This window comes from Pelodiscus sinensis, chromosome 1, assembly GCF_049634645.1.
Source record: "Pelodiscus sinensis isolate JC-2024 chromosome 1, ASM4963464v1, whole genome shotgun sequence".
Lineage (NCBI taxonomy): Eukaryota > Metazoa > Chordata > Testudines > Trionychidae > Pelodiscus > Pelodiscus sinensis.
This window is the reverse complement of record NC_134711.1, coordinates 59,716,082-59,724,477: the sequence shown is the minus strand read 5'-3', so window position 1 is coordinate 59,724,477 and position 8,396 is coordinate 59,716,082. Positions and strand designations below refer to the sequence as shown.

At 46.4% G+C, this 8,396-nt stretch overlaps 1 long non-coding RNA gene across 1 annotated transcript; it reads right to left on the bottom strand.

Moving 5' to 3' along the window:
• Positions 1-3,982, bottom strand: LOC112543522 (uncharacterized). Its single transcript, XR_003086704.2, has 3 exons — positions 3,635-3,982; positions 1,054-1,186; positions 1-133 (listed from the first exon to the last, which is right to left on the bottom strand). It is a non-coding gene; the product is annotated as an uncharacterized LOC112543522 (long non-coding RNA).
• Positions 3,983-8,396: the final 4,414 nt, after the last annotated feature.

The following is an 8,396-nucleotide window of genomic DNA, read 5'->3' as shown; positions in this document are numbered from 1 at the left end:
GAGACACTGGGTGAGGGCCCCCTCACAGAGGAGGGGGACTAACAGAGACTAATAAAACATGTAGTTGGTATCATGAGCTTTTATGGGCACGATCCACTTCTTCAAATGAATGGAGTTATTAAAGATCCTGTTTCTAAATAAATAGCAGATAAGAGGAGAGAAGGAAAAAGGAGGGAAAAGGGCGGGGGAAAGAATAGTCACTTAGTGTCCATGCTTCATGAAGCTGATAGAAAAGGTACTGAGTGGCTGTGTCTAGACTGGTCAGTTTTTCCGGAAAATCAGCCACTTTTCCGGAAAAACTTGCCAGCTGTCTACACTGGCTGCTTGAATTTCCACAAAAGCACTGACGATCTCATGTAAGATTGTCAGTGTTTTTGCGGAAATACGATGCTGCTCCCATTCGGGCAAAAGTCCTTTTGCGCAAAAGGGCCAGTGTAGACAGCTGAGATTTGTTTTCTGCAAAATAGCCCTGATTGCGAAAATGGCGATCGGGGCTTTTTTGCGGAAAAGCACGTCGAGATTGGCACTGACGCTTTTCCGCAAAAAGTGCCTTTGCGGAAAAGCATCTGTGCCAATCTAGGCGCTTTTTTCCAAAAATGCTTTTAACGGAAGACTTTTCCGTTAAAAGCATTTCCGGAAAATCATGCCAGTCTAGACGTAGCCAGTAAGTGTTCAACAGAGGTATGAACAAAACATTGGGTGGATGGCTCACTACACTTCCACATCCTAATGACATAAAAAAACAAACGCCGAGTACTTAAGAACACTTAGTATCTTCTCTCTATCAGCTTCATCTAGCATGGGTACTCTAAGGGTACGCCTAGACTACATGCCTCTGGTGACAGAGGCATGTAGATTAGACTACCTGGCATAGGAAAATGAAGCAGTGATTTAAATAATCGCCACTTCATTTAAATTTAAATGGCTGCCACGCTGAGCCGATCAGCTGTTTGTCGGCTCAACGCGGTAGTCTGGACGCTCCACGGTCGACATCAAAGGCATTTGTCGACCTCCCAGGAATGCCTCCTGGGATGAGCCCTTTGGTTCACTGACCTTGGCCCTTCTCTTTGATGCTTCACTAGCTTTGCCTCAGCACTTTTGTTTCAGTGTCTTTTTGGTTTGGTGTTTTGAAGTCTTGTCTATGACGTATAGTGCTGGGGTTCTTCCAGTGCTGCCGGTGCTGCTCCTGAAGGATTAACACAATAGACCATATCAAGCAGTATCAGCACAGACCCCTTCGAGAGCATAATGCTTAAGTCACTTGTACTGAGGTATAGTGTATTGTTTCCACAAAAGTAACATCTACAGGAAACAAAGTGATCCAGACACCATCCAAATTTCAACTGTCTTGACTCTGTGCACGTGAGAACCCTGACTAGTGGGCTATAGAGGTGTTGGTTGGGACATTTACCCTCTCAGCTTTGTTGTAACAAGTGAGTGAAGTGTCATAAAATGTTGCATCACGACAAATGTTGATGGAAAAAAGTGCAAAAGGGAGGCAGTCTTCAAACAGTCTTTTGTTTGGACTAATTCATTCCGTGTTAAATTCATGTCTGGTAACTAAGAGACATGTGGGACCAGAAACAAAGAACAAAAATCAGTGAGTGAGAAATTAGGCTAAATGAGTGGAGAAAATAATGAAATGTTGGGGCTATTCCAGCCATCACTCCCTTTGGGGGCTTTTAAAAGAAAAGAGGTGAGGATGGGGGAGTTGATCTCAAGCACAATTGCTGACGGAAAGAGGGGAAAGGAGTAAGCATCACCATCATGTCTATCATCACAACAGTCCTTTGGGAGCCTGGAGTCACCCTGAACTCTGTGGGTCCTCACCATGTTCTCCTGATCCTGAGAGATACCCTGGCTACTACAGCCCAAAAAAGGAATCCAGATGACACTACCACCATCACTGGCTCCAGCTAAATTACAAATACCACCAGGGATGTCTGAGTGGCTCCCTCCCCATGCATGCTTTTCCTTCCCCATCTCAGGGTATGTCTACACTACAGAGTTTTGTGGGGAAACGGCCATTTGGCCAACAAAACCTGCATTACATCCACACTGCAATCGCATTCTTCTGAAGGTAAATCGAAAGACCAGAGGGGTTTTTCCAGCATTGGTAATCCTCTTCCTATGTGGAAGAAGCCTTTTTCTGAAAACTCTTTTGGAAAAAGGCATGTGTGGACAGGGAGAAGGGTTTTTTTTTCCAGAAGAAGAGGCTTCCAGGAAATAACACAGGTGCCCTGGTGACCACTCCATCCAGATTAATCAGAATTCTATAGTTCCTGTCTCCTGGCCCCTCTTAAAGCTGCAGGCACCCTGGACAAGTCTTGTGGCAGGAAGCTGGCCTGAGAGCAGCACTTCATCACATGATTCTCCCTGCCATAGGCCTTGCCAACCATGGCAGAGCCTCAAACCCCTGGAAACCTCCCTGGCCCTCACAGGAAGCAGCCCCAGAGGTCCTGGAACCCACCTAGGGCAACCAAGAGGCATGCACCCAACTGGTCTGGAGTGAAGATCCTGTCCCTCCTCGAGCTGTGGAGCGAGGAGGACACTTGCAGGCTCGCCACTCCAAGCACCGCAATGCTGAGATATTCGTGTGCGTGGCCAAGTACCTGGCAGGGTGCAGACACCCACCCCGGATCTTAGAACAGGTCCGGAGTAAAGTGAAAGAGCTCCATCAGGGATATGTCCTTGCCAGAGAGCACAGCTTGCACTCAAGGGCAGGACCCCATACCTGCCTCTACTACCAGGAGCTGCATGAGATCCTGAGGGGGTGGGGAAACATCTTCTCCACCCATCGTGGTGGACTCCGGCCCCTGTCGTCGCCCGGCCAGAGGTCATAGAGGAGGCGGAGTAGGAGACGGACACCGTCACCCTGTCCCTCGAGCCAGTGACAGCTAGCCAGAATGTCTCCCAGGCCTCATTGGATGCTGGGGAGGGATGTTTAAGTGAGTGGTCTTAGTTTGTCACACACACAGGGCGGGGGAGATAGGCACAGAGGGGGTGGAGAGCGAGTGTCGCTCAGGCTGCTCGGACTGGACATCGTGCTGTGATCCATGCACATGCAACCACGTGCAGCATTAGTGTGTGGCACAGGCGCAGCAGGCAGCCCCTGAGCACAGGTGGGATCCTGCTGCCATGCTCAGGGGACACCACACACGTCTGGCCCCAACGGGGGCGAACCTCCCATGGCAGCACCTGCCATGGCTGGAAGCAGGCTAGCATCAAGGGCTGAGGCACGACCCCAGACACACTGAGACGTGCCGCACACATCCCGGGGGCATGTTTGCATGTGAGAGGCACCATCTGCTCCCGCAGTCAGAGTTGCGAGCCACAGATGTGTGGGCAGACCCCAGGGAGGGCCAGGCTGCTCCCGGCTCCTCCAGCCACAGTGGGATCCCCTCATGGGTGGCAGACACTTCTCTTGCCTGCTTGTCTGTGGGCACTGGGGTTGGAAGTGGGCAGCACAAAATTCTTCTCTGCAGTGGTTTAGCAGTGGGGCTGACTAGGTCCAGGACAGCCCAAAGGACTCACACATGGGAGAAGGCAGCAAATCCCTCCACAGGTTTAATATGCAGCAGGTAAAAAAATCCCCAAACAAATTCCCTGACTAACTAAAAATTGGTGCACTCACACACTCCATGAATGACCTCAGGTTGAGAGATGACTCAGTCACTGCAGAGGGGCTGCTCTCTTCTGGCAGGGATCCTCTTCAGGCAGGAATCAGGCTGCTTCGATCCCAGAATTTCCCCTCACCGCGAAGGGGTGCAGGCCACACAACTGCACCAAACTATAACCTCCTAGCCCAGCATTCAGTGCCACCCAGCAGGCAGCAGCCCTGAACTAGCAGCTAGAGCAGAGCAGACCATGCGGTGACTGGTCTCACCCAGGGAGCTGGAGCCAACTCAGACTGGCTGGGTGAGCCTCCCAGAAAACTCCACAAACTGGGAATCAACAGTGGAGACATAAAACCCAGCTGAGGGATCCTGCTGTCAGGTCCCTAGAGGCCAGTTCTCAGGGGGAACCCTGCATGCAGGCCCACAGCTTACTAGCTCCCACACAGCCAGTCCTCCCCTTGCCCTGCTGGCCCCAGACTCCCCTCAACAATGGCCTCTCCTTCCCCCTCCTGAACTCCCTGGGAAGGGCATCTCACTCCCTATGGGTTGCCGGGCAGACTCTGGCCCTGGTAGGGAGGGAGAGCCAAGGCAAACTCAGAGTACCTCTCCCTGAGCTGCCAGCAGACAAGGCCCCGGGAATCCACGTAATCTACTTGGGGGTTACACTTATTTAAAACTGACTAATGCTGGACAGTTTCAGGGTTGTGTTGACTCTTTGGGTACATATATTTAAACTAAAGTAATACAGCAGACTGCTCCCAACTACGCCTGTTCAAGCTATTCCACATTTTATACAATACTTACATATTCACTGCAGGTTACAGAGACCATGAGTCCACAGCCCAGTGTAACATGACCTAGGGGCTATTTTGTCTCGATGAACAGCTGTCTCCCCTCAGTTTTCCATCCTGACATGCTTTTTAAACCAGTTTGCTATGAAGTCAGACACGCCTAGCTTCTCACATCACACCTCCAGCACATACATTACTCCAAGTTATATTGTATTACTGTGATAGCCAGCCATAGAAGCATAGATTACTAGAACTGGAAGGGCCCTTAAGCGGTCATCAAATCTAGCCCCCCCTCCAGGACCAAGCACCAGCCCAGTCATCACTGATAGATGTTTATCTAACCTGCTTTTCACTATTTCCAGTGATAGAGATTCTACAGCCTCCCTAGGCAACGTATTCCAGTGCTTAACCATCCTGAGGCTATGTCTACACTGGCAGCTTCTTGCACAAGAACAGTTGTTCTTGTGCAAAAATTTGCCTGCTGTCTACACTGCATGAGCGTTCTTGCGCAAGTAAATTTACAGTATAATGTTGTAAAACAGGGCTTCTTCCGGAAGAGTTATTCCTCTCCCCACGAGGAATAAGCCCTCTTGTGCAAGCACTCTTCCACAAAAGGGCAGTGTAGACAGGCAACATGAATTTCTTGCACAAGAAGCCCCTATGGTTAAAATGGCCATCAGAGCTTTCTTGCACAAAAGAGCATCCACACTGCCATAGATGCTCTTGCGCAAAAGCACATCTCTTATGCAAAAGCATATGGCAGTGTGGACGTGCTCTTGTGGAAGATTTTTTTGCACACAAACTCTTCCGCAAAAGAGTTCTTGCGCAAGAAGCCGCAAGTGTAGACGTAGTCTGACAGCGAGGAAGTTTTTCCCAATGTCCAACCTAAGCCTCCCATTGCTTCTCGTCTTGTCATCAGAGGTTAAGGAGCATAATTTTTCTCCCTCTCCTTGCTACCACTTTTTAATTATTTGAAACCTAATTCTTTTAGTCTTCCCTCATAGATCATGCTTTCTAGACTTTTAATCATTTTTGTTGCGCTTCTCTGGAGCTTTTCCAGTTTCTCCACATCTTTCTTGAAATGTGGTGCTCAGAACTGGACACATTACTCCAATTTAGACCTAATCAGCACAAAGACTGGAGGAAGAATTACTTCTCATGTCTTGCTCACTATACTCCTTAATGCATCCCAGGATGCGGTTTGCTTTTTTTGCAATAGTGTCACACTGTTGACTCATATTTAGGTTGTAGTCCACTATGATCCCCTAGATCCTGTTCTGCAGTACTCCTTCCCAGACAGTCACTTCCTATTTTGTATGTGTGAAACAGAATGAGGTTAAATAAGGACAAATACAAAGTACTCCACTTAGGGAAGAACAATCAATTTGCCTCAGGCCATTTCTCCAGTTCATTCAGATCAGTTTGAGCTTATTCTCCAATGCACTCGCAATCCCTCACATCTTGGTATCATTCACAAACTTTCGAAACGTACTCTTTATGCCAATAGCTACATTTTTGATGAAGATATGGAACAGAACTGGTCCCAAAACAGATTCCCTACAGAACCCCACTTGTTATACCCTTCTAGCATGACTATGAACCATTGATAACTACTCTCTGAGAATGGTTATGCGACCAGTTTTGCATTCACTTTATAGCAGCCCCATCTGCATTTTATTTTCCTAGTTTATTGATAAGATACTCACTAGAAACTGTATAAAATGCTTTACTAGTAGGTATACCAAGTCCACCACTTGTCCCTTATCTCCAAGGCTTGTTATCCTATCAAAAAAATCTATCAGATTGATTTGTTCTTTACAGATCCATGCTGGCTGTTCCCTATCATCTTATAATCTTCCAGATGTTTGCAAATAGATTCCTTTAATTATTTGCTCCATTATCTTTCCTGGCACAGAAGATAAGCTGACTGGTCTGTAGTTTGCTGAGTTCTTATTTCCTTCCCTTTTTATAGATGGGCACTATATTTGCCCTTTTCTAGTCTTCTGGAATCTCTCCCATCTTCCATTACTTTTCAAAGATAATAGCTAATGGCTCAGATACCTCCTCTATCAGCTGCTTGAGTACTCTAGGATACAGTTCACACAGGCCCTGGTGACTTGAAGACATCTAACTAACTTCTCTAAGTAATTTTTAACTTGTTATTTTTCTGTTTTAATTTCTAAACCTACCCTCTCCATGTTCAGTGGTATTCACTGTATTAGGAATCAAATCGCCACCATCCTTCTTGGTGAAAACACAAAGAAGTCATTAAGCACCTCTGACATTTCCATGTTTCTCCTGGGTATTCCTCTTGTGTCAAAGGCTGTGTCCAGACTCAGGGTTTTTTTCGAAAAAAGTAGCCTTTTTTCGAAAAAACTTCACCTGCGTCTAGACTGCAGCCGTGTTCTTTCGAAATTAAATCGAAAGAATGCGGCTTTTCTTTTGACGGTGGTAAACCTAATTCCACGAGGAAGAACGCCTTCTTTCGAAAGTGCTCTTTCAAAAGAAGGCGTTCTTGACAGCAAACTGGCTTTTTAGAAAGAGAGCATCCAGACTCACTGGGTGCTTTCTTTCGAAAAAGCGGCTTGCTTTTTCGAAATTCCGCGTGCAGTCTAGACGCGCTCTTTCGAAAGAGGCTCTTTCGAAAGTATCTTTCGAAAGAGGCTCTTTCGAAAGAGCTTGCAGTCTAGACATAGCCAAATGTATTTGTAGAATGTTTTCTTGTTACCCTTTGGCTGTGTCTACACTGGGCCACTTATTCCAGAAAATCAGCCGCTTTTCCAGAATAAGCTGCGAGCTGTCTACACTGGCCCTTGAATTTCCGGAAAAGCAACGACGCTCTACTGTACAAAATCAGCCGCTATTCCGGAAAAACTATTCTGCTCCCACTCGGGCATAAGTCCTTATTCTGGAACACTGTTCCGGAAAAGGGCCAGTGTAGACAGCCCAGTAGTCTTTTCCGGAAAAAAGCCCCGATCGCGGAAATGACTATCGGGGTTCTTTTCCGGAAAAGCGCATCTACATTGGCCATGGACGCTTTTCCGGAAAAAGGGCTTTTCCAGAAAAGCAGCCTGCCAGCGTAGACGCTCTTTTTCCGGAAATACTTATAACGAAAACTATTCTGTTTTAAGCATTTCCGGAAATTCATGCCAGTGTAGACACAGCCCTTATGTCTCTAGCTCGATTGTGCTTATTTTGTGCCTTTGCCTTTCTAATTTTTCTTGTGTTATTTGCTTATATTCATCCTTTGTACTTTGACCTAGTTTCTACTTTTTAGAGGACCCCTTTGTGATTTTTACATCATTCAATGTCTCGTGGTTAAGCTAGGGTGGTCTCTTGTCATACTTCCTCCTTTTTCTACACAGTGGAATAGTTTGCTCTTGTGCACTCAATAATGTCCCTTTGAAAAACTGCCGACTGCTTCCGTTGCTTTTGCTCTTCATTTTGCTTCCCATTGAACATTGTCTACTAGCTTCCTGAGCCTACAAAAGTCTGCCCTCTTGAAATCCATTGTCTTTATTTTGCTGTTCTCCCTTCTACCAGTCCTTAGAATCATGAACTCTATCATTTCATGATCACTTTCACCCATGCTGCCTTCCACTTTCCAATTCTCAACTAGTTCCTCCCTATTTGTTAAAATCAAATCTAGAACAGCCTCTCCCTTAGTAGCTTACTCAACCTTCTGAAATAAAAAATTGTCTCATTCCAATACATTCCAAGAATCTATTAGGAAAATAACACAACAGGGCACAGGCTATCCAACAGATATCTGGACAGTTGAAGTCCATCATCACCACCAAATCCATGTGAGCTTTATATTGCAGTGCAACACCAGAAAATTCCACAGTTTCCCAAGAAATATGTTATGTACAGCCCAGCCTTCTCCTGGACAAAAAAAAAAGCTCATATAATGTCCATAATTTTATTAATAGAAAATGATATGCACAAATCCTGATAGCCTAACTGGGGAGTCCCAAACACTTCACTG